Genomic DNA, 25,963 nt, shown 5'->3' with positions numbered 1-25,963 from the left:
ACCACGGAACTCCATAAAACATTTTCTATACATATACAACACCTCAGTTTTTTAAAAAGTTTATCAAAAAAAACGCAATGAAACAAAAACTGATAGGCGAGTATCTTTTTGCAGCACTTCCTTGCTTCGATGCTGCTAGAAATCAAGTGTAAATGGTTCAGAACCAAGACTCCTGAGGGGCAGAGAAAGGAGACCCTAAGTCTTTCTTTCCTTTTTTTCTCTTTTTTGGCTGTCTTGTAGCATATGGGAGTTCCCAGGCCAGGGATCAGATCTGAGCCACAGCTGTGATCTAAGCCGCGGCTTGGGCAACACTGGATCCTTAACCCACTATGCCAGGCTGGGGATCAAACCTGTGTCTCAGTACTCTCAAGACATCTAGATTCCAACTGTGCCACAGTGGGACTCCAGAAGACCCTAAATATTTCTTGATGATGCAATGATTTACCCTTGAATTCAAGACAGCTGACAGCATTCAGGTCCATCCCTCAGTCACACAGCTCCAATTAACCACTCTTTTTTTTACCTATAAAGCTTTCTAAGATTGATAATCACATCTGAGGTTAGAGTTGTATACCCTATTCACTGAGAGTTCCCCACCTTTGACTTTGAAAGTTAAGAAAGGCTCTTCAAAAACCCCTCCTGGGGGTTCTCATCATGGCTCAGAGGAAATGACTCTCACTAGAATCCATGAAGATGCAGGTTCGATCCCTGGCCTTGCTCAGTGGGTTAAGAATCCAGCATTGCCATGAGCTGTGGTATAGGTCACAGACGCGGCTTGGATCTGGTGTTGCTCTGGCTGTGGTGTAGGCTGGCGGCTACAGCTTTGATTCAATCCCTAGCCTGGGAACATCCATATGCCATGAGTGCGGCCCTAAAAAGACCAAAAAAAAAAAAAAAAAATCCCTCTTGGAGTTCCAGCTGTAGCACAGAGGGTTAAGGATCCAGCATTTTCCTGCAGCAGTGAGGGTTCAAACCCCAGCCCAGCATAGTTGGTTAAGGATCCAGTGTTGCTACCAGTGTGGCTTATGTCACAGCTGCATCTTGCATTCAATGCCCAGCCTGGGAATTTCCATATGCTGAGGATGTGCCTTCCGACACCAAAAAAAAAAAAAAAAAAAAAATGGGAGTTCTCTGGTGGCCTAGCAGTTAAGGACTCAGCATTGTCACTGCTGTGGCTCAGGTTCTATCCCTCACGAATTTCTGCATGGCATGGGCATACAGAAAGAAAAATCCCTCTAATAAGACTATCTGGGAGTTCCCGTCGTGGCTCAGTGGTTAACGAATCCGACTAGGAACCATGAGGCTGCAGGTTTGATCCCTGGCCTTGCTCTTTAGGTTAAGGATCCGGCATTGCCATGAGCTGTGGTGTAGGTTGCAGACACAGCTCGGATCCCACGTGCTGTGACTCTGGCGTAGGCCAGCAGCTACAGCTCCGATTCAACCCCTAGCCTGGGAACCTCCACATGCCACAGGGAGTGGCCCTACATAAAGCAAAAACAAAAACAAAAACGAAAATCTGTAACTGGCATTAAAGAGGTCTGCATGACATCAGGTATGAAACATTATGGCTCCTAATACCAAAACAGAGGCCTATCCCCAAGCAAAAATACCACTTAAACAAGAACGAGATTCTCTATTCCAACAAGTAGGGCAGATAAAGGGGATAAAAAAGGAAAGTAGGAGGGACCCATAAGGGCTTGTAAGCTTGTAAAAGATGGAAATTTTCAGACCAAGAAAGTAATTCCTAATACTGACTGAAATATTTACAGGAGTTCCCCAGTTGCTTAGCAAGTTGAGAATTTGGCATTGTCACTGCTGCGGCTCAGGTAGCTGCCACTGACGCAGGTTTGATCCCTGACCTGTGAACTTCTGCATGCTACAGGTGCAGCCAAAAAAAAAAAAAAAAAAGAGAGAGAGAAATGTTAACTGCAGAGGAGTTTAGAAGATCTTATATTCCTACCTGTACATCCATATTTTCTTAAAGAAAAAAAGTCATCAGACTAGATGTTTTTGTTTCATTGCTTTTTATATCCAAAGCATCTATATTAGGATCCCTTTTTAAGGGGTCTTTTATTTATTTATTTTTTTGTCTTTTTGCCTTTTCTAGGGCCGCTCCCGAGGCATATGGAGGTTCCCAGGCTAGGGGTCAAATCGGAGCTGTAGCCACTGGCCTACACCACAGCCACAGCAACATGGGATCCGAGCCACGTCTGCAACCTACACCACAGCTCACGGCAATGCCAGATCCTTAACCCACTGAGCAACGCCAGGGACCGAACCCGCAACCTCATGGTTCCTAGTCGGATTCGTTAACCACTGAGGCACAACAGGAACTCCAGAAGGGTCTTTTAAAAAAGAAAAATTTGGAGTTCCCGTCGTGGCGTAGTGGTTAACGAATCCAACTAGGAACGATGAGGTTTCGGGTTCGGTCCCTGGCCTTGCTCAGTGGGTTAAGGATCCTTTGTTGTCATGAGCTGTGGTGTAGGTCGAAGATTGGGCTTGGATCCCGAGTTTCTGTGGCTGTGTTAGGCTGGCAGCTATAGCTCCGATTCTACCCCTAGCCTGGGAACTCCCATTTGCCTCAGGTGCAGCCTGAAAATGACACACTCACAAAAAAAAAAAAGAAAGAAAACTAACTATTGTTTAAAACATTTTTTTACAAGGAAGAAAAGATAAAAAGCACTCAAATGATCTGATTTTGTTTTTTCCATTTTTTCTCATATGAGACCAAAATAATCTTATATAACCCAGGAAACCTGAACAAATGACAATTACCTCAAATAGGATTACTTGACTTTTTGTGCTAGATGCCTCAGGCTACCCAATGGAGTACAAGGGAAAGATTAGTGATTCTCAGGGAAACACTGATGGCTAAATAAGTCATTTCTTCTCTACAAATAATCAAAATTACACCACGCTGCTCCGAAGTGGAAATATCTGCATAAGAAAAGTTTCTTCTACAGGGACCTAGGACTATGTCTTTAAAAAACACCAACTATATTGTAATGGATTAAAGTCCATTTGGGTATGGCCGAAAAAGAAAAAAAATATATATATTAGGTTGTTTTTCAAGTTTAAAGTTTTTATGAAGAATAAGCAAAATCCTTCTCTCCACGGAGTTTATTCTGACGGACACTAGCACTTTCTCTTTTTTTTTAAATTAAAGTATAGCTGATTTAAAATGTTGTGCCAATTTCTGTTGTACAGCAAAGTGACTCAATCATACATATATACACATTCTTCTTTTTTTATTATTTTCCATCATGGTTTATCCTAGGAGATTAGATATAGTTCCCTGACACCAGCACTTTCTCTTTCCTGATATTATCTCTTTCCCAAGTGAAGTCTCAAAAGTGGCCCTAATCTAATTTTATCCAAAATATGTTTGTTTAAAGATATTTCTTGTTAAGCTAGAAGAGATAAGAGAAAACTCCAGGAGTTCCCTCTGTGGTGCAATGGATTAAGGATCCAGCATTGCCACAACTGGTTTTGGCTGCGGCTTGGGATTCAATTCCTGGCCCAGGAACTTCCATATGCCATGGAGGGAGGGAGGAAGGAAGGAAAACTCCAGGAATAAATTTCGCCATATATATCAAAACTGTTAAGCTTTCCAACAATTTAAAATTAGAATCCCGTCCATAGTTGCCATTACTTAGGCTTACACCACAAGCAGGTGGTACGATAAGACAGCTGAAGCTTCCAGTTTCTTTTCCTCTTAATTTCCAAAAACCGGTGTCAAGCAATAAGGAAGCTAAAGATCAGCAGTGGATCTAAGTCTTTTGATCAATCAACAGAAGGAAATTATCACAGTAATCCAAAACTTAGAACTAATAATAAAACAGGCCCAGAAGACAAGTTTTGCTCCTTGAAAATAAAATGAGTTCCTGAATAGGAATTAAGCAAGACATCACCACTAACAACAATAAATTAATGAAAGACTCTAATGTTATTTTAATCCCAAAGAAGATGGTAACTTTGAACACATATCATGCTCTTGAAATAGTCAAATTTCCTGTCATTCCTTAGGGATGTTTACAAAAACTAAGTTTGTTTCCTTTTATTCCTGACATTAGACCCTGAATATGGGATAAAAGAAAAAATATGTGTGGGGTCATGGTACCAGCAAAGGCAACCCCCCCACACACTCTAACTCCGGGCGGGTGAAGGCCTACTACTAAGTCCTAAATTCACTAAACAAAATTTAAATCTATTGAATAAAAATAAATCACCTTCACCGTAAAAGAAGAGAAATTCGATGAGGAGAAAGACAAATACAACTGACTCACTGAGCAGAAAAACTGGTCAGAAAGGAAATTTAAGTCACATAAAACATTTGGTCTTATTCATCTTAACATCCCCATTCCCTGAAAAAAGTATTAACCCTGCTAATGTAGCAGTGTTTGGCTCTCTGCCTCTGCCTACTGAGAGTTCAACTAGAACTCTAGTAAGGAGTTTCTACAAAAGCAGTCAATTGAGAACTGCATGTGCTCCTTATTCCTGAAGTTATCCTGATTTTAAAAGATTGAGGTGACCAAAAAAAAAAAAAAAATCAACTTATCAAGACTTTTACATTTAGATTGACAATTCAGAAGTCTGAATAGGGAGTTCCCGTCATGGCTCAGTGGTTAACGAATCCGACTAGGAACCATGAGGTTTCCGGTTCGATCCCTGGACTCGCTTAGTGGGTTAAGGATCTGGCATTGCCATGAGCTGTGGTGTAGGCTGCAGACGCAGCTCGGATCCCTCACTGCTGTGGCTGTGGTGTAGGCCAGTGGCTACAGCTCCGATTCAACCCCTAGCCTGGGAACCTCCATATGCTGCAAGTGTGGCCCTAGAAAAGACAGAAAGACAAAAAAAAAAAAAAAAAAAAAAAGAAGAAGAAGAAGTCTGAATAACATGTCAAAGAAACAACATTTTTGGAGTTCCTCTTGTGGCTCAGTGGGTTACAAACCTGACTAGTATCCACAAGGATGTGGGTGCAGTGTAATTGCAGATACGGTTCAGAGCCGATATTGCATGGCTGTGGCGTAAGTCGGTGGCTGTGGCTCCAATTCCACCCCTAGCCCGGGAACTACAGCTCTGATTCGACCCAACACCCTATGCCACAGCCACAATGCTGGATCCAAGTCGCCTCTGTGACCTAAGCTGCAGCTCTCACCAACGCCAGAAACTTAACTCACTGAACGAGGCCAGGGATTGAACCTGCATCCTCACAGATACTAGCCAGTTTCTGAACCCACTGAGCCACAATAGAAGCTATAGAAATAAAATTTTCTTTTTTAAAATGCCTTCTACTCTTCCCAACAATAGGCTACAGTTACATGGCCAATAATCAGAATCTAAAGATGCCTGCTTTTAAAAAAAGAAATGCTAATAAGGTACATGTGTTTTTAAAGGCACTTGAAGACAGCACTCATCATTGTCCAGCCACACTATCTCCCTCAAAATCAGATTTAAACTGAATTATTTTAGAAACTCTAAGGCCTGTTGGTATGAATGTAAATTGGTAAAATTATTGGATAATTTAATATCTAACAAAATTTTAAAAGTGTATGCCCTTTGGCCCAATAATATTTCTAGGAATTTTACCCATAGACACATGAAAATGTATAAAAATATAAGCAAGATGTTTCACTGGAAGCCTTGTTATGACCCCCACACACACACAGAAGAAACATCCTAAATGTTCCCCAGAGCGAATAGATGAAGTAAATTAAAGTACATCCATATAGGAGTTCTCTTGTGGCTTAGGAAGTTAAGGATCCAGTGATGTTACTAGTGTGGCTCAGGTGACTGCTGTGGCGAAGGTCTGATCCCTGGTCCAGGAACTTCTGCATGCCACAGGTGCAGCCAAAAAGAAAAAAGTAAGTCCATACAATGAAATACTGCATAGCCACTAAAACAATGGCTTTACTTACATGTGTGTAACACACACACACACAGAAGAGCACAATATAATGCTCAAAAATCTGAGCCTAAGAATCAAACTTCCTGATTTTGTATCCCAGCTCTTTTACTTACTAGTTATGTGACCTTAGGCAAAGCACTTAACCTCTTTTGCACCTCAGTTTTTTTTAATTTGTAAAATGGAAATGATAACATCCACCTTTAGAGTATTGTGACAATTACACAAGTTAATTATTGTGAATTGCTTAAAATAGTGCCCACGCATGGAAAAGTGTCAGTTATTACTAAAAACGTATCCAAGGATGGCATTCCCGCTATGGGGCAGTGGGTTAATCCGACTGCAGCTGCTCAAGTGGCTGCAGAGGCATGGGTTCAATTCCCAGTCCGGCACAGAGTTAAAGGATCCAGCTTTGCTGTAGCTGTGGCACAGCTGTGGCTCAGATTCAATCCTTGGCCCAGGAACTTCCATATGCTGTGAGTGCAGCCATTAAAAAAAAAAAAAAATTCAAAGATTCAAAGTATTAAATAGATATAGGCAAGCAGTCACAATAACTGCAACTAAAACAGAAGTTGGGATAGACACAGATAGATGGAATAAAGAGGTTCTGAAAGCTTAACTCACACTTAGACACAGTTGTAAAAGGTACTAATATGTTATTCCTAATATGTTATTTATAAACATGTTGTATCTGGTACTATACTTATTTTAATACTTCTTCTCTTCTAGATTATACAACTTCTGGAGGACTGACCCGTATCACCTGTCTTTATTTTTATTTTTTATTTTTTTTATTTTATTTTTTTTTATTTTTGGTCTTTTCTAGGGCTGCATCCATGGCATATGGAAGTTCCCAGGCTAGCGGTTTAATCAGAGCTGTAGCCGCCAGCCTACGCCACAGCCACAGCAACATGGGATCCAAGCCGCATCTTTGACCTACACCACAGCTCACGGCAATGGCAGATCCTTAACCCACTGAGAGAGGACAGGGATCAAACCCGCAACCTCATGGTTCATAGTCAGATCTGTTAACCACTGAGCCAGGACAAGAACTCCTGTATCACTTATCTTTATATACTCTACAACACTTATATTTATGTCTTTTACATAGATATACAACAAAACGGATCACCTATAAATGTTCGTATGAATATATGAATGGTCAGGCCTTTTCCAATTTCCCACAACCAGTGGTTGATACATGGGAAAAGAGACCCAATTTTTCTCTTTATCAGAGTGATTAACTATCTTTTTACTAAACTAGTCTATTTTTTATTTATTTTATTTTGGTCTTTTTGTCTTTTTAGGGCCGCACCCACGGCATATGGAGGTTCGCCAGCAATTCCAGATCCTTAACCCACTAAGCAAGGCCAGAGATCGAACTTGAGTGCTCATGGATGCTAGTCAGGTTCACTCAACAATGAGCCACGACAGGAACTCCCTAAACTAGTCTAGGATTGAGAAAACCACCTGGGGTTTGGAAAACAACCCTGTATCACAGATCAATGCCTTGGATTTTCTTACATAATTTGGGATTTAGGACTACAGATGAAATTACAACACAGACTTCGTGAATTAGCTAATCAGCAGTCCTAAGTTAATAACTTGAGGTACTCAAATTGTGTTGATTCAAAGTTAAGAAAATAATAGCAATGGAATTTATTAAAGACCAAAATTTATAGGCAATAGTAAAGGTATACAACCATAAATTCAAATACTCTTTTCCAATGAAGTTTCTGGTATCTATGAAAACAATTTCACCCTTAAAATTTTCATTTAGGAGTTCCCGTAGTAGTGCAGTGGTTAACGAATCCGACTAGGAACCACGAGGTTGCAGGTTCGATCCCTGCCCTTGCTCTGTGGGTTAACAATCCGGTGTTGCTGTGAGCTGTGGTTTAGGTCGCAGACGTGGCTCGGATCCCGAGTTGCTGTGACTCTGGCGTAGACTGGCAGCTATAGCTCCGATTCGACCCCTAGCCTGGGAACCTCCATATGCCACGGGAGCGGCCCAAGAAATGGCAAAAAGACAAAAAAAAAAAAAAAAAAAAAAGAATAAGTAGAGGAATTTCACTGTGGCTCAACTGTAACGAATCCAACTAGTATCCATGAGGATATGAGTTCGATCCCTGACCTCACTCAGTGGGTTAAGGATCTGGTATTGATGTGAGTTGTGGTGTAGGTCACAGACTCGGCTCAGATGCCGAGTTGCTGTGGCTGTGGTGTACGCCAGCGGCTACGGCTCTGATTCAATCCCTAGCCTGGGAACTTCCACATGCCCCAGGTGGGGCCATAAAAAAAAAAAAAAAAAAGAACTGGAGTTCCCATCGTGGCGCAGTGGTTAAGGAATCCGACTGGGAACCATGGGGTTGCAGGTTTGATCCCTGGCCTTGCTCAGTGGGTTGGGGATCCGGCGTTGCCGTGAGCTGTGGTATAGGTTGCAGACACAGCTCGGATCCCGCATTGCTGTGGCTCTGGCGTAGGCTGGTGGCTACAGCTCCAATTTGACCCCTAGCCTAGGAACCGCCATATGCCGTGGGAACTGGCCCTAGAAAAGGCAAAAAAAAAAAAAAAAAAGAACTACAGGAGTTCCCGTTGTGGCGAAGCAGAAACAAATCTGACTAGGACCCATGAGGTTGCGGGTTTGATCCCTGGCCTCACTCAGTGGGTTAAGGATCTCGCATTGCCATGAGCTGTGGTGTAGATCATAGATTTGCCTCAGATCTGGTGTTGCTGTGGCTGTGGTGTAGGCCAGCAGCTACAGCTCTGATTCGACCCCTAGCCTGGGAACCTCCATATGCTGCAGGTGCAGCCCTAAAAAAACAATAAAAAAGGAAAAAAATAAAACTACAATGAGTCAGCCACACTGGTCAGAGTAGCCACCCACAAAAAGTCTACAAACAATAAATGCTGGAGAAGATGCAGAGAAAAGGAACCCTCTTACACTGTTGGTGGGAATATAAGCTGGTGCAACCACTAAGGAGAGTATGGAGTATGGAGTATGGAGGCTCCTTAAAAAACTAAATACAAAACTAACATATGATCCAGCAATCCCACTCCTGGGCATCTATCTGGAGAATATCATAACTGGAAAAGATACATACACCCCAATGTTCACTGCAGCACTGTTTACCACAGCCAAGACATGAAAGCAACCTAAATGTCACCTGACAAAGGAATGGATGAAGAAGACATAGTACATATATACGATGGAATATTACTCAGCCATAAAAAAAGAATGAAATAATGCCATTTGCAGCAACATGGATGGACCTAGAGATTATCATACTAAGTGAAGTCAGACAGAGAAAGACAAACATTATATGAGATTACTAATATGTGGAATATAATAAAAAATAATACAAAAGAACTTACAAAACAAAAACGGACTGAAAGGTTTTGAAACCCAACTTATGGTTACCAAAGGGGAAATGTGGCAGGGGGCTAGGGGGAGGATGGATAAATTAGGGGGTTGGTGATTGACAAATACACTCTATATTAAAAAAACATGGGTAACAAGGACCTACCGCATAACACAGGGCAATTTACTCAATAATATGTAATAACCTATACAGGAAAAGAATCTGAAAAGGAACAGATATACGTATACATATAACTCATATACTTTGCTGGACACTGGAAACTAACACAACTTTGTAAATCAACCATGCTCCAATAAAATTAAAAAAAAAAAAAAAAGAATAACTAGGGAGTTCTCTTGTGGCATAATGGCTTAAGGAATAGGCATTGTCTCTGGAGCAGCTACAGACTGTTATAGTGCAGGTTCAATCCCTGGCCTGGGGAACTTCTATATGTAACAGGCACAGCCAAAACAAAAGAAAAAAAGATTCACAACAGACACCTGTACACTCATGTTCATAATAGCATTGTTCACATTTGGAAAACAATCCAAATGTCCATCAACACATGAACAGATTTAAAAATGTGGTATACAGTTCTCATTATGGCACAGTAGGTTAATGATCTGGCTTGTCTCTGTGGAGGTGCTGGTTTGATCCCCAGTTCAGAGCAGTGGATTAAGGAAGGATCCACCATTGCTGCAGCTGTAGCTATAGCATAGGTTGCAGCTCCAGCTCATATTCATCCCTGGCCCAGTAACTTCCATATGCTATAGGGATGAAAGAAAAAGAAAAAAAAAAAACAATTCCACATATAATGGAATATCATTCAGCCTTAAAAAGGAATGAAGGAGTTCCCATCACGGCTCACTGGAAACAAATCTGACTAGCATCCATGTGGACGCAGGTCCAATCCCTGGCCGTGCTCAGTGGCTTAAGGATCCAGCGTTGCCGTGAGCTGTGGAGTGGGTTGCAGACATAGCTCGGATCTGGTGTTGCTGTGGCTGTGGTGTGGGCCAGCAGCTAGAGCTCCGATTTAACCCCCGCCCTGGGAACCTCCATATGCCATGGGTGCAGCCCTAAAAAGACCAAAAAAAAAAAAAAAAAGGAATGAAGGAGTTCCCATTGTGGCTCAGTAGTAACAAAGCCAACTAGTGTCCATGCAGACACAGGTTCCATCCCTTGCCTTGGTCAGTGGGTCAAGGATCCAGACTTTCAACGAGCTATGGTGTAGGTCGCAAACTCGGCTCGGATCTGGTGTTGCTGTGACGTAGGCCTGCAACTGCAGCTCCGATTCGACCCTTAGCCTAGGAACTTCCACATGCCACAAGCATGGCCCTGAAAAGCAAAAAAAAAAAAGGAATTAAATTCTGACACATGCTACAACATAGATAAACCTTAAAAGCTTTATGTTAAAGTGAAATGAGCCAGACACAAAAGGGCAAATATTATACGATTCCACTTACATGAAGTAACTAGAGTAGTCAAATTCATAGAGACAGAAAGTAGAATAATGGTTGGCAAGGGCTAAAGGGAGGACTAATGGGAAATTATTTTTCTTTTTTTTTTTTTAATGGCCTCACCTGCTGCATGTGGAAGTTTCTGCGCTAGGGATCAAACCCATGCCACAGCAGCGACAACACCAGATCCCCAATTGCTGCACCACAAGAGAACTTCTGTGCAATTATTTTTTAATGGGTAAAGAACTTCATTTTGGGAAGATGGAAAAGTTCTGGAAATGGGAGTCGTAATGGCTTCTCAACAACATAAATATACTCAATGCCACTGAACTATAAACTTAAGAGTGATTAAAATAGTAAATTTAAGTTATATACATTCTATACACACACAAACTATGTGCTAGGTTTACCATAATCTTTGTGTGTGTGTGTGCATGCGCGCGTGCTCGAGTGTCTTTCTAGGGCTACACCCACAGCATATGGAAGTTCCCTGGCTAGGGGTTGAATTGGAGTTACAGCTGCCAGCCTACACCACAGCAACACAGGATCCAAGCCACGTCTGTCACCTATACCACAGCTCACGGCAACGCCAGATCCTTAACCCGTTCAGCGGGGCCAGGGATGGAACCCACGTCCTCATGGATACTAGTCGGATTCATTACCGCTAAGCCACAAGGGAAACTCCCAAGGTTTTTTCATTATCTTTTATAAGAACATCTAACATTACTAAATAGTTACTACCTGCCAAGCACAGTTAAAGATCTTACAACTAATAAGTAGTAGAGTAGAAATTTGAACACAGGACTTTCTGACTGCAGAGCTATACTTTTTATAGTATAAGCAAAAAAGGAAAGCTTTCAACTTATATAAAAATACTCCCTAAGATCAGTACCAATACTCCCAAAGATCAGTACCAATACTAGACTAGTTGCTCATATCCAGACACCAAAATTCATTTTATGCACAACACTGACAATGGTTAGTTCTGAAAGAAAGCATGAGAGAGTGCAAAGCTTTTCAGAGTAACCAGCAAGGGAGGTCCTGCTGTGGCCGAGCCAGTTAGATCCCTGGATCAGCGCAGTGGATTAAGGATCTGACATTGCCACAGCTGTGGCACAGGTCGCAGCCACAGCTTGAATATGATCCCTGGCCCGGGAACCTCCACATACCATAGGAGGCTAAAAAAAAAAAAAAAAAAAAAAAAAAAAAAAAAACCAGCAAAAGCTAACATAGGCAACACATGTAAGAAGTGCTTAGCAGTCCTAATTAACAACAAAATTAAAATGTCCATTTCCAAAGTCTCCTAATTAACTCAAAGCTCTAAAACAATGAGTAAAAATCTCGTTCTCCTCTAAAGCCTCTCTGCACCATAACAGTGTCCCTATTCAGTGCTTTTCACACTCTCTACCCAACTAAATCCAGAAGACAGCACAAAAGTTATACTTAACTAGATACCTCTAGTTTATCTTGTTTGTTTGTTTTTTTGTCTTTTTAGGACCGCACCCACAACATATGGAGGTTCCCAGGCTAGGGGTCAAAGCAGCTGTAGCTAGCCTACACCACAGCTCTCGGCAATGCTGGATCGTTAACCCACTGAGCAAGGCCAGGGGATGAACCTGTGTCCTCATGGATACTAGTCAGATTCGATTCCGCTGAGCCACAATGGGAACTCCTAGATTTTATTTTTTGATAAACTTGATCATTCTGTATTTTACTCCCTCTTGTGAATATTATCAGGTATTCAGCCACCCAGAATAGAAGGTTTTTTTTTTTTTTTTTTTGTCTTTTTGCTATTTCTTGGGCCGCTCCCTCGGCATATGGAGGTTCCCTGGCTAGGGGTTGAATCGGAGCCGTAGCCACCGGCCTATGCCAGAGCCACAGCAACGCGGGATCCGAGCCATGTCTGCAACCTACACCACAGCTCACGGCAACGCCGGATCGTTAACCCACTGAGCGAGGGCAGGGACCGAACCCGCAACCTCATGGTTCCTAGTCAGATTCATTAACCACTGCGCCACGACGGGAACTCCCAGAATAGAAAGTTTAATTTGGAAATGGAGACTCCTCAGATTCTAACCTTGGTTATACTCTTCTGTGACATCTACCACTCTACCTTTTTTTTTTTTTTTTTTGGTCTTTTTGCCTTTTCTAGGGCTGCTCCAGCGGCATATGGAGGTTCCCAGGCTAGAGGTCGAATCGGAACTGTAGCTGCTGGCCTACACCAGAGCCACAGCAACACGGAATCCAAGCCGCGTCTGCAACCTACACCACAACTCCCAGCAATGGTGGATCCTTAACCCACTGAGAGAGGACAGGGATCAAACCCGCAACCTCATGGTTCCTAGTCAGATTTGTTAACAACTACGCCACAGTGGGAACTCCCTGCCACTCTACCTTTGACAAAACTAGGAACCTACAACTTAACACCAGATATACATCAAGGCTTTGGCATATAAATGCAAAAATCACAGTAGTTCATAACAGGTGCTACCTCTTCATGTAAGTAATTCATTAGATCTCAAAGAAATTTTTTTTTTCTTTATACGGCCACATCTGTGGTATATGGATATTCCTAAGTTAGGAGTCTATAGGCCTAGTTCCTGAGGCCTATGCCACAACTACAGCAACACCAGGTCTGAGCTGCATCTGCAATCTATGTTGCAGCTTGCAACAATGCCAGATCCTTAACCCACTGAGGCCAGAGATTGAACCTGCATTCTCACAGAGACTACATCGGGCCCTTAACCCGCTAAGCCACAATGGGAACTCCCTCAAATAAATTTTTAGGGAGTTCCTGTCGTGGCGCAGTGGTTAACGAATCTGACTAGGAACCATGAGGTTGAGGGTTCGGTCCCTGCCCTCGCTCAGTGGGTTAACAATCCGGCGTTGCCGTGAGCTGTGGTGTAGGTTGCAGACGCAGCTCGGATCCCAAGTTGCTATGGCTCTGGCGTAGGCCGGTGGCTACAGCTCTGACTGGACCCCTAGCCTGGGAACCTCCATATGCCGCGGGAGCGGCCCAAAGAAATAGCAAAAGACAAAAAAAAAAAAAAAAGATCCTTTTCCAGTCACCCATATTCCTTGAAAGCTTTCAATTCAAATTTTTTTTTCTTTTTCAGCTGCATCCATAGCATATGGAAGTTTCTGGGCCAGGGATCAAATTTGAGCCGCAGCTGCAACCTAGACCATAGCTGCGGCAATGCCGAGTACTTAACCCACTGTGCCAGGCCAGAAATCAAACCCAGGCCTCAGCAGCAACCAGAGCTGCTGCAGCGAAAATGACAGACACTTAACCTGATGCACTACAGTGGGAACTCCTCAGTTCAATATTAATGCATTACCCAGAACTCAACGGGGAAATAGCTCTCTAAGCAGAAGGTGAAGAGTTAAAAATACAGGCTAATGAAAATTTAGGATTGGATCTTAGTGCAATTAAGAGACCCATATTCTAGTTTCTATTTATTTGTCAGAAAATATCTGAATTTAAAATATCTTTAAATATCTTTAAAAAGGAAAACTTTCAAATTCACAATGCACTCAGCTAAGGTACTGAGTAAGCATTCCTTACTAACTGAATTACAAAATGACAAAAGAGATGGACTGTGAGTTTGGGGTTAGTAGATGCAAACAATTAGGTTTAGAATGGATGAGCGATGGGGTCCTGTTGTACTGTACAGTGAACTATATCCAATCTTGGGATAGAACATGATAGGGGATGATATGAAAAATAGAATATATATATACACATATATATGTATGACTGTTTCACACTGCTGTACGGCAGACACTAGCACATTATAAATCAACTATAATAAAGAGTGAGCTAAAAAAAAAAATTAGGAGTTCCCGTTGTGGCGCAGTGGTTAACGAATCCGACTAGGAACCATGAGGCTGCAGGTTCGATCCCCGGCCTTGCTCAGTGGGTTAAGGATCCTGCGTTGCTGTGAGCTGTGGTGTGGGTCGCAGATGCAGCTCGGATCCTGAGTTGCTGTGGCTCTGGCATAGGCCAGCAGCTATAGCTCTGATTCAACCTCTAGCCTGGGAACCTCCATATGCCACGGGAGCAGCCCAAGAAATGGCAAAAAGACAAAAAAATATAAATAAATAAATAAATAAAATTAGAAAAGAATAGCATCAGAGTAACATAATAATTCATCCATAAATGTTTATTATAGGCCAAACACTAATTCATGGGAAGAATGTCAAGCTATTCACATCAAATTTCCACAGAACCTAAAATAGGGTCTTCTAGCCAGCCTGTCCCGGGCAGCAGCAATATACATGACCAACTGCTTCAATCCCTTTGATAGCAACACATCAATGTAGCCATATAAATGCTAAAGAGTGGTTAGAAAACTGCTCCTTCCTCCAAAATGTTATCCTATTAGGGAAATACTTTCAATGTTTTTCACTGGTAGCTCAAACTACGAGATAAAAGTTTGGAATTCAGTGGTAGACACCATGCAGGTAATTTTTATGCCTTTAAACAATACAGGATAAATTTCTCAAAGTTTTGTTTTTATTTCAAGACCAACCTAGCAGCTTTAAAGGACTAAAAATCAAAGGCATTGTTTCTTCTCGCCTCTGATCCCCAGGTCTGTCCGAATGCCTCACAAAACAGAAAAGAACAGTGGGCTTCACAGATTTTCTTTTTTTTTTAATGACCGCAGCCAAGGCATATAGAAGTTCCTAGGCTGGTGACTGAATTGAACCACAGCTGTAACATACACCACAGCTGCAGCAATGCCAGATCCTCTAACCCACTGCCCTAGGCCAGGAATCAAACCCTTGCCTCTGTAGCAACTCAGATTGCTGCAGTCCAATTCTTAACCCACTGCACCAGAGCAGGAACTCCTACAGATTTCTTAATGTAATACTACCACCTTTACAGAAAGGAAGGGTTTCTTGCTCCTAGCTCAAAGAGATTCTGTTCACTTACAAAACTGAAACCTTACTCTCCTGCTTCTTAGCAAATTACATGAAAGTAGGTGGGGGCAGCAGCTCAGTTACAGCTATACTCCTGAGAACACACTGAAGGTGAGGGCCAAGTTGGATGAGCTGTGCTGTTTGCCTTAGAATATTCATGGGGGGAAAAACTGCAGCATCCATACCAATGAAGGTTCTAAAAAATATCTGGCTTAAACACCACCACACTAGTTCTCTGGAAAACCAGCACACAAAAGCAGTCAATTCCCTCATTCAAGAGTGATAACCCTTAAATTAAAAAACAAAACAAAACAAAACAAAAAAACCCCGAGAGGCACTACAAGGAAACAGAATAGCAAGGTGCAGTACTGTCTTCTCAAAGCGTTGAGTGAGATCACTAGTACCCTAAAAGACACTCTTTCATGGTCAAATAATTTCCAGAAACTCTGCATCATTTAGCCATTCTTTCCACCGTTCCTAATGAATAATATATATGTAGATATGCAAGGCTCTGTGAAGAAATCTGCAGTAATTTTACCCAGAATTTTTCAAAACCCTATTTCACCACAAAATTCTTTTCACATAAGAACTACTAATATTGAGGAAAACGATCATTTTTGTTTTGTTTTTACAAAGTTAACCTTTATTTAAAAAAAAAAAAAACTCTAGGGAGTTCCCGTCGTGGCTCGGTGATTAAGGAATCCAACTAGGAACCAAGAGGTTGCAGGTTCGATCCCTGGCCTCGCTCAGTGGGTTCAGGATCCAACGTTGCCGTGAGTTATGGTGTAGGTCGCAGATGTGGCTCGGATCCTGTGTTGCTGTGGCTGTGGTGTAGGCTGGCAGCTGCAGCTCTGATCAGACCCCTAGCCTGGAAACTTCCATATGCCGTGGGTTCGACACTAGGAAAAAAAACAAAAAAAACAAAAAAAAAACACCTCAATTACAAGTGTTAGGAAAGTGGTAAGGTCACAACTTGTAGAGTCAGGCAGAGTTGTTCAAATACTAGATTCACCACTTTTATTAATCTTTGAGATTCCAGCAAAATGACAGCCTCGCAGAGTTCCTGTTCTGCTCGGCAGTAATGAACCCAACTACTATTCTTAAGGATGCAAGTTCACTCCCTGACCTTGCTCAGTGGGTTAAAGATCCAGTGTTGCCATGCGCCATGATGTAGGTCGAAGACACAGCTCAAATCTGGCATTGCTGGGGCTGTGGCATAGGCTGACAGCTGCAGCTCCAATTCAACCCCTAGCCTGGGAACGTCCATATGCTGCAGGTGGGGCCCTTAAAAAAAAAAAAAAAAAAAAGACAACCTCCCTGGGAATTGAGTTTTCTTATCTGTAAAATGATTATATCTCCCTCACAGAGTTACTGTAAGCATTAAAATAGCTCAAAGCCTTACACAAAGCAAATGCTCAACAAATGAATTTACATTTACTTTTTTTTTTTGGCTTTTTTTTTTAGGGCCACTTCTGTGGCATATGGAGGGTTCCAGGTTAGGAGTCTAATCAGATCTGTAGTTGTCAATCAACACCACAGCCACAGCAACTTGGGATCTGAGCCACATCTGTGACCTACATCACAGCTCACAGCAACAACAGATCCTTAACCCACTGATGGAGACCAGAGATCGAACCCGCATCCTGACAGTAACAACGTCAGGTCCTTAACATGCTGAGCCAAAACAGAACTCCTGCAATTTTTTTTTTTTTTTTTTTTTTTTTTTTTTTTGGTCTTTTTAGGGCCGCACCTGCAGCATATGGAGGTTCCCAAGTTAGGGGGCGAACTGGAGCTGCAGCTGCTGGCCTACACCACAGCCACAGCAACGCAGGATCCTTAAACCACTGAGTGAAGCCAGGGATCAAACTCGCATCCTCATGGATACTAGTTGAGTTCGCTAACCAATTAGCCACAATGGGAACTCCCCTGCAATTTTTTTTTTAATCTGAGGGAAAAATTACAGAATTCGTGACTAAGATACTCCTTGAGAAGTGTAACTTCTCAGGATTTTGCAACTTTGTTAATCCACTGGACTACTGAGAGAGGCTTTAAACTTGCCACATTTAAGATGATATTCAAGAATAGGCTACATCTACTGGTGAAAATGGATATGAATACAATACATGTGGTAGAAGGATGTTTATGGTTTCAATAATAAAAAGACCTTACATCAATATAAACAAGAAAATAATGAGCCATGAGAAAAGCTCAGCTTATGTCAGCACATAATAACTAACAATTTCACAGTGCTTTACAGTTTATAAAGCATCTTTATATGCATAATCTCATTTGACTGACAGAGACCTAATGAAATAGATAAAGCAGCTACTGATCCTCATTTCTAAGTTGAGGAAACTACAGCTTGGAGACTTCAAGTGACTCAACCAAGGTCATACAGATGATAATTAGAACCAAGATGCCAACCTTGTTCTTCTGCTCCCAGAACATAACAAAAAGAGCATCTTCTAAATGTACGCAGCATTGTCTCAACCCACAGAATTATTAACATTTTAAAATATCTTGTAGGAGTTCTCTTGTAGCACAGTGGGTTAAGGATCTGGCTTATGCTACTGCAGTGGCTTATGTCACTGCTATGGCATGGGTTCAATCCCTGGCCCAGGAACTTCTACACGCCTCAGGTACCACCAAAAAAAAAAAAAAAAATTAAATAAATAAAATACTTTTTAGGTGACAGGCACCATGCTAGGCACTGGAGGGACAATAGTAAAAAGACATGGCTGCTCTTTACTTCAGAATGTTAACAGACCACTGGGTGGACACAGGCAGTATTTATAAATTAAGAATGAGATCTAAGAGGAAAGCACATCTAAGTTTCTTTGGGCAAGTCGAGGAAAGCATCATTTAAGATGAGATTTGGAAGCTGATCAAGGAATTAAAAGAACTGTAGCTGCTCACCTATAAATTGTAAGGGAGAAAAATGATGCTGGATAGAAAGGCAAAGATAGGAGTTCCTGCTATGGTGCAAAGGGATCAGTGGCATCTCTGCAGCATCAGGACACAGGTTTGATCCCCAGCCCAGCACAGTGGGTTAAAGGATCTGGCACTGCCACACCTGGGACATAGGTTGCAACTTCGGCTCAGATCTGATTCCTAGCCCAGGAACTTCATATACTGTGGGGCAGCCAAATAAGAAAAGAAAAAGAAAAAAGAAAAAAAGAAAGGCAAAGGCCAAGATTTATAAAGGGCTTTTAATACCATGTAGAGTTTAAATTTTACCTTTAAATGATTGGAAACTACTGAATACTTCTGAGACGAGGAGGTAGTCTAACAGATCATCTAACGGAGATGTGCTTATTCTATTTTGAAGAGAACAATGATTGAGAGTTTAAAAGAGAATAAAACTAAAAACCAAGAGAACTGTAAGAGATTATGGCAACATCCCAAATAAGACCTGTTGTGGTCCTGAATTAGGAGCCTGGTAATGGAGATAGAGGAAAAAGGTACAGATTCAGAAATACTTGGAAAGGAATGAATATGAGAGACAGACTTGACAATGATGCTCCCATTTCTGGCTTAGGTGACTCAATAAATCACAAAAGGGGAGTGAATAGATGGTGAAAATGTTAAGTCTGAGGTACCAGTGGAATACAGAGATGGATACATCTAGCACACAGTTGACAACTGAAAATAAAGAGGGCTGGAGTTTTAGGAGAGATGTGATAATATATGTGAATATATGAAGATTTTTTCCAGTAATCAAATGTTACTTACCATTTCAATGGGAAGGCAATTATTTTGTCTTTTTTGGGGGGTGGGGGGAAATGGGGGCACATCCATAGCATACGGAAGTTCCAGGGGCAGGCACAGAATCGGAGTCACAGCTTCGACCTAGACCACGGCTTTAGCAATGCCAGATTCTTAACCCAATGAGCCACAGCAGGAACTCTCATTTTGTCATTATTTATATAAGGCTTCAAAGTTCAAAAAGCATTTTAGGATTCTATAGTTTTGCTATAAACAAACAAAGTTAGGAAAACATTATTATTCCTGTTTGATCAAGAAATAGTTATTAACTGTATGCCAGACATTGTACTAGGCATTAAACAAAACACCAAAATAAAACCATGCCTTTACAGCCCTTACATCATAACAAGGGAACCAATAAGCAATAAATGTAACAAATTAAGTATGTCAGAAAATTTTAAGTACTGTATGAAAACAAAAGAACAGAGAAGGATTAGGACTAAGGGGTGGAAGTTGAAGGTGCAATTTTTTTTTTTTTTTGTCTTCTGTCCTTTCAGGGCTGCACCTGAGGCACATGGAGGTTCCTGGGCTAGGGGTCCAATCGGAGCTGTAGCCACCAGCCTACACCACAGCCACAGCAATGCAGGATTGGAGCTGCACCTGTGGTCTATACCACAGCTCACGGCAACGCCAGATCCTTAACCCACTGAGTGAGGCCAGGGATTGAACCCACGTCCTCATGGATACTAGTCAGATTCGTGAACCACTGAGCCACAACAGGAACTCCTGAAGGTGCAATTTTAAACAGAAGTAGGATAGGGTCTCATTGAAAAGGTGACATTTTAGCAAGGACTTGACTGAAGAAGGTAAGAAAATTAGTCACTTGTTTTATCTCTGTGGGAAAAAAATAGCTTTCTCCTACTAGAGGGAAGAACTAGTGCAAAGGGCCTGAGATAAAGAGTGTAACTGATATATTTGAGGAACAAGTCAATGCCGCTGGAATTGAGTGACCAAAACGGAAGATGACAGGAGATCAAAAAAAGATGGAGTGGAGAAGGGCAGATCATGTAAGACCTTAGAGGCCCCTGAAAAGATTTGCTTTTGCTGTGCAAGAAATGGGAGTTCAAAAATTAGGAGGCTCATCCAAAGTCATGTATCTAATAAATGGCAAAGAGAGTATCTTACCCAGGATTTCTAGACTCTTCACACGTGCAACCTACACCACAGCTCACGGCAACGCTGGATCCTTAACCCACTGAGCAAGGCCAGGGATCGAACCTGCATCCTCATAGATGCTAGTCCGATTGGTTAACCACTGAGCCATGACGGGAACTCCGACTCTTTACACTTGTGTTGTACTCTTCCAATTTGCCATTCATGAGCCCACAACCTCCCTCTCAGGAAGTCTGAATTTAAATACTCTCAAAAAGCTAACTTCATAAACACCTTCTAGGTAAGAGATGCACAACCTCTCTAGTTAACATTTCCAATCCCTCACAACCATAATGGGAATTTACTAATCCTAGTATCTGATCTGAATCCTAACATGTCAGCCTACATTCTGGGAGATTACAAATTCCACCTTCCCTCAAAATGAGACAAGGCCAAGAAAGCTTGATCAGGAGGCTTATAGTACGACTCTCAGGTTCAAGTAATGGTAACCTGAATTATTTTTTAAAAATGTATACTAGTCAGACGAAAGGAAACAAGAGAATGGCTCAGGAATGGCAAAACATCATCACCTTCCTTAATGGTTTACTGGTTAGTATTAACAAGTTCACATGTCGATACATTTGTACAGTTACTTTTTTTTTTTTTTTTTTTTTCTTTTTAGGGCCACACCCGCAGCATATGAAAGCTCCCAGGCTAGGGGTTGAATCAGAGCTCAGCTGCCAGCCTACAGCACAGCCACAGCAACATGGGATCCGAGCCACATATACAACCTACACCACAGCTCACGGCAACGCCAGATCCTTAACCCACTGAGCGCGAGGCCAGGGATCAAACTGCATCTTCATGAATCCTAGTCGGGTTAGTTAACCACTGAGCCATGAAGGGAACTCCTACTATAATTCGTTGAGCTCTGGGATTTGACCATTTCATACTTCAAAAGTAACAAAAAATAACTCCTTATTGAGCTGTTGCTTTTGGTACTATAACCCAAACTCTTGATAGCTTCTTGCCAGTCAATGCCAACTTAAAGCAAAGGCAGAGATTAGAGGATTCTGAAGGAGACACCAAACATTACTGAGATACCATCTAAGAAGTATATCAGACTAGTTAAGCTCTTAATGACCCTGGGTCACTCCTTTCCTACTGGATGAACTCGAATTGATTAGGAATATTTCATTTACCATTAAAGAGAAGGTAAAAGATGAAACACGAGGAGGGAGCATTTCAAATCAAATCTATTCTTTAGAGGCTTTCATCACTACTACACAAATATAGGAGGCTCTCTGTTTCATGCACTTGGAGCCACCAAAATCCCCAACCAGTTACCTATATAAAAAGCATCAAAGGAATTATTGAGGATAAAACAAACAATAAGGCTAATAGAAGCTTTTTCCCCCAAAGCCAGTCATTTTCAACAGAAATTGAACTTCCTTATGTATCCTTTCCCAGGCTTAGCCAATGCAGAACTGTAACTCTGTGTGGCATTGCCTGCTAGGTTGGATTTTTCCTGAGCAAGAGATAGACAGTTTTACACCAGTTTTAGATTTATAGTTAATCTAACTGTGTGTCTTTTTTTTTCTCCCCCTCCAAACTGTCTCAGAAAATGCCTGGTTATAGTGCCTTAATATGTAATGATGCAAGAGTTTCCTTGTGGCACAGTGGGTTAAGGATCCAGCACTGTCATTGCAGCAGCTTGGATCGCTGCTGTGGCACAAGTCTGATCACTGGCCTGGGAACTTCCACATGCCTTGGGCACAGCCAAAAAAAAAAAAAAAAAAGTAATGATGCAGGGCTTTAAGTACTGCAATGGGTCTGAAGAAGAAAAAAGTTAAGTTTTTAGGTTTCAGTTATGGCTCAAATCTTTTGATTTCTCTAGCAATTGCTTTAATCAACCAAAGCTGGTTTGGCTTTTCTCAATGAGCTAAATGAGCATTCTGAGCTGAATGCAAAGGGGATGCTTGTCAGCATGACTCTCAATGTGGTGGCTAACATGGAATATGCTCCAGAGTCTAGAAACCAGTAGAGCATAGCTGCTGTTCCCCTACACATGCACTTCCAACTTGGTAGGCTGGGGAGATAAGGAAGCAAGAATCAGTAAACTGAAACTAGAGGCCTGGCTTACATACAACATATAAGATAATGCTTAAAGCTAGAATGAATCCAGAGGTCCCAGCATAAGATTAGAATACTATTATTGACACAGTGACCCTTCTTCCACACTGCTGTTCTCTAATCAAAACCCAACCTGGATATCTGGCCAGGACCAGTCAGAACAAAAGGGGGGGGCGGTGGCAGGGGAGGTAGAGTGTTAAGGAGAGAGAGACGTGTGTCCAAAAAAAGGGGGCAGCATACAGGCTTTAGAATGTACTTTAAGACTATGAGATTCAGAACAAAATTCTCACAACCTCCCCCCACCCCCTTCCTGTGGCCTTATGCTAAATACAGCAGTAGAAGTTACTGCCAGAACTTAGATCTGAAGTGCTGATCAGGGAACCTGGTTAACACTGTTCCTTGACAAGTATTTGAATGCAGCCTCTATTCAGACCCTATTCAGACTGCCTCTAAACAGGAAGTTAACAGACATCACACATACTCAGGGAAGGCAAACCACAGTGTCATAAAGATGGATGCTGCTGTCAGCTACAAATCACTCTCACCTCATTGAAAGTGTTCTCAAGTAAGGAACAGGCAGGACAAAAGTCCATAAGCCTCACCTCTTCTCAAACTGGGTCACTCAGCCTAAAGATCCAGCCTTCTGATTCCTGCTGATTAATACTTAGCTACTTCATTTCGTACTATGATGACTATCACTGCTACTAGACTAAAAATTATATTCCCCTCAAAACGGAACACTACCATATCAGTACCCCCTTTAACTCATTATTTATACAGCCTATCCACTTTAAAAGCCCAAGGAAAGACTATCCTTGACCCAGTCCATCAGTCACAAAAAAAGCAGTACCATTTCCAACAGGTGTGGGCTTTCCCTTCCAAAGCATACTAAACCCCTCCATAGGACCACCTTTAGCAGCTCCAGAAGTAGCCTCTTCACCAGTCAAGCACCAAGAGAAATGCTACTCTAGGACAACACTCTACCAAGACTGCTCTGACACCCAAAATATGAATCCAAGTGGTTACTAAACCTCAAGGAAGAGCTGTAGTCAATGTATCAAAGAAAAAGCAATAAAGTTAGCACAAAATTCCCACATAGGATAATCTCCAATATATAAACAGCAACATACAGACACCATGCTGCTACCAAAAAACAGTCAGAAGTCAAAGGTACTGGGAGAGGAAGGCAGGGCACAGGTGAGACATTTCTTTTCACTTTGCATCACATGCATGCATTGTCTAATTAAAAAATAAAATTTCTGGGAGAAAAATGTTTTAAAAACTCAAAAGCATTAGCTCTTCTCCCAACACAGATCTATTAAACCTTCTTATACTCCAGCTGCTGCAAGTCCAAATCTCTCTACTGCAGTCTGGCCTGAAAGCATTGCTCTTTGCCTTAGCTGAAATACACTATGTTAAGTATCTCCCGGCTCTCTTCACACGCACACAAAAGCCTTCTAAATAATCATTTATCAGAAATGAGAAAACTGGTTCTCAGAAGGCTACCTGATTCTCCAGATGACAGCAGAAGAAAAGGTTGATAGGTAGTTCAGTTAGCAGCCACATGCCACCCCCATCAATGCCTCCATCTCCACTTCAGTGCCAACCCTATGAACTAATATTTTGTGTTTGGAGGGAAGTTAATGCTGGGGAAGAATCCAAAGAGACTATCATACCTTTATGAAGGGGGAACGCTGTCCTGGGCCGGCGAATGGCACCCAAACCTCTGCACTTACAGGAGTGGCTAGCTCCTTCGTGTAATTGAGAGCAGGATAGCAGAAAGTACTCTAAGTCTGGGTTTGGTTTAGGGAAGGGCAAGTTCTAGTTCCATCGACCCTCAGGCACTGGACTGGGATACAGACCAAGCGGGTCCCAGCAGCCCAGCTAAAAAAGGGGGTGGTTTAGTCGCTACAGAATACAAGTACCCACATCATACAGGCTGAGACAATCCCCTTCTACCAGAGGGCGAGGGAACCGTGGACGATGAAATAAAGGGGTAAGGTTTTGCCCTCCTGGCCCCTTTGCCTAAATAAAGATAATCAACCCGTGCTTCCTTCACCCTTAAGGATCCCCCATTTGTCCCAACCGCCGACAAACACAAGACTGAGAGTAGGGAGCGGCCCCCGCACCCTGAGGGCACCACTGGGGGTGGAGAGAGTTAAGGGGGGGCGCGCTAGAGAGGAAAGGAGGGGAGCATGGCGGGCATGAGGCAGTGAGTGAAAGCGGGGAAGGCGGGGGAAACGGGGCGCGAGGGAGGGGAGAAAGAGTAAAAGGAGAAGAAATGAAGGGACTCGAGCTGGGGGCGCGCAAGGCCGAAGTGAAAGACCGGGGCGCGCGCGCGGAGCGGGGGGAGGGGATGAGGTGAAGGGGAGCGCGAGGCGGGGGCGCGCAGTGCCGGGGTGGGGGGAGGGGGACGCAAGGCGGGGGCGCGCGGGCGGGCGTCGGCTCGCGGGCGCTTCCCCTCCCCCCGCCCCTCCACCTTTCCCTTCCCCCACCTCCGCCACCACCGCCTCCTCCCAGCCTCCCTCCCTTCCTCGCTCCTCACCGCCCCCGGGCGGGCGGGCGGCCAAGCTGGCCTAGGCCAAAGCTCCTCACCTGGCGGTGGCGGTGTAACTCCCGGCTAGCTCGCCTCCTCAGGCGGCGGCGGCGGCGTCGAAAAAGGAAGAGGCGACGGCACAGTGGGTTCCGGACCCCGCTGACGGGACTTGGGGCGGGGGTGGGGGAGGGGGGCGGGCCGGACCGGGGCGGGCGGGCGGAGCAGACACTGCGGTACAGACGGGGGCAGCGGCGGCGGCGGCGGCTGCACCGGCGGCGGCGGCACCACACAAACAAGGACGCTGATTGGGCAGCTGCCAAGCGCCTCGGCTCCGCCTTCCCCACACGCCACGACGCCCATTGGGCGACCTGAGCCGGCCTCCCCGCCCTCCTCTTCTCGGCCGTACCAATAGGAGATGGGATGCCCGGGCTACACCCCACCCTTGAAGAGTGAGTGGCTGGAGAGGTGATGATTGGCGTACTTAAGACCCAGTCCTAAACGGAGGAGGGGGATGGTCTAGCGGGGGCGCGTTAATGGGTACCTCGGCCAGTCCCAGACACATCCGGGTCTTCAGCAGCCCATTAAGTGTCGGGGGTCAAAAAATCGCTTCAGGGCTGCAACTTTACCTTAGAGACGTTTTGGTCCCCAGGCAGCCGCCGTACCCCAGTATCCCCAAAACCGGGATTCCCCTTTGGCCATTTCTCATTCTTCCAATTCTAAAGATGGAGACGGGGGAACGGCGCTGGGGTCTGCGTTGGGTGGTGTTACATCGCGACAGAATCCAGGAATTTCA

General features: G+C 43.2%; 1 protein-coding gene across 3 annotated transcripts in view; it reads right to left on the bottom strand.

Moving 5' to 3' along the window:
- GATAD2B (GATA zinc finger domain containing 2B) overlaps positions 1–25,476 on the bottom strand; it is a 97,514-nt gene extending 72,038 nt beyond the window's left edge. The window contains exon 1 of one of the 3 annotated variants that reach the window (XM_021089804.1): positions 25,230–25,476. The gene's annotated coding sequence lies outside the window, so the exon portion shown is untranslated. The remainder of the gene's footprint in view (positions 1–25,229) is intronic. The other 2 variants (XM_021089802.1, XM_021089803.1) reach the window with 2 other exon arrangements.

The sequence above is a fragment of the Sus scrofa genome, chromosome 4 (genome assembly GCF_000003025.6).
Source record: "Sus scrofa isolate TJ Tabasco breed Duroc chromosome 4, Sscrofa11.1, whole genome shotgun sequence".
Classification (NCBI taxonomy): Eukaryota; Metazoa; Chordata; class Mammalia; order Artiodactyla; family Suidae; genus Sus; species Sus scrofa.
Note: the sequence above shows the minus strand (reverse complement) of the source record. Positions and strands in the feature narration are given on the sequence as shown.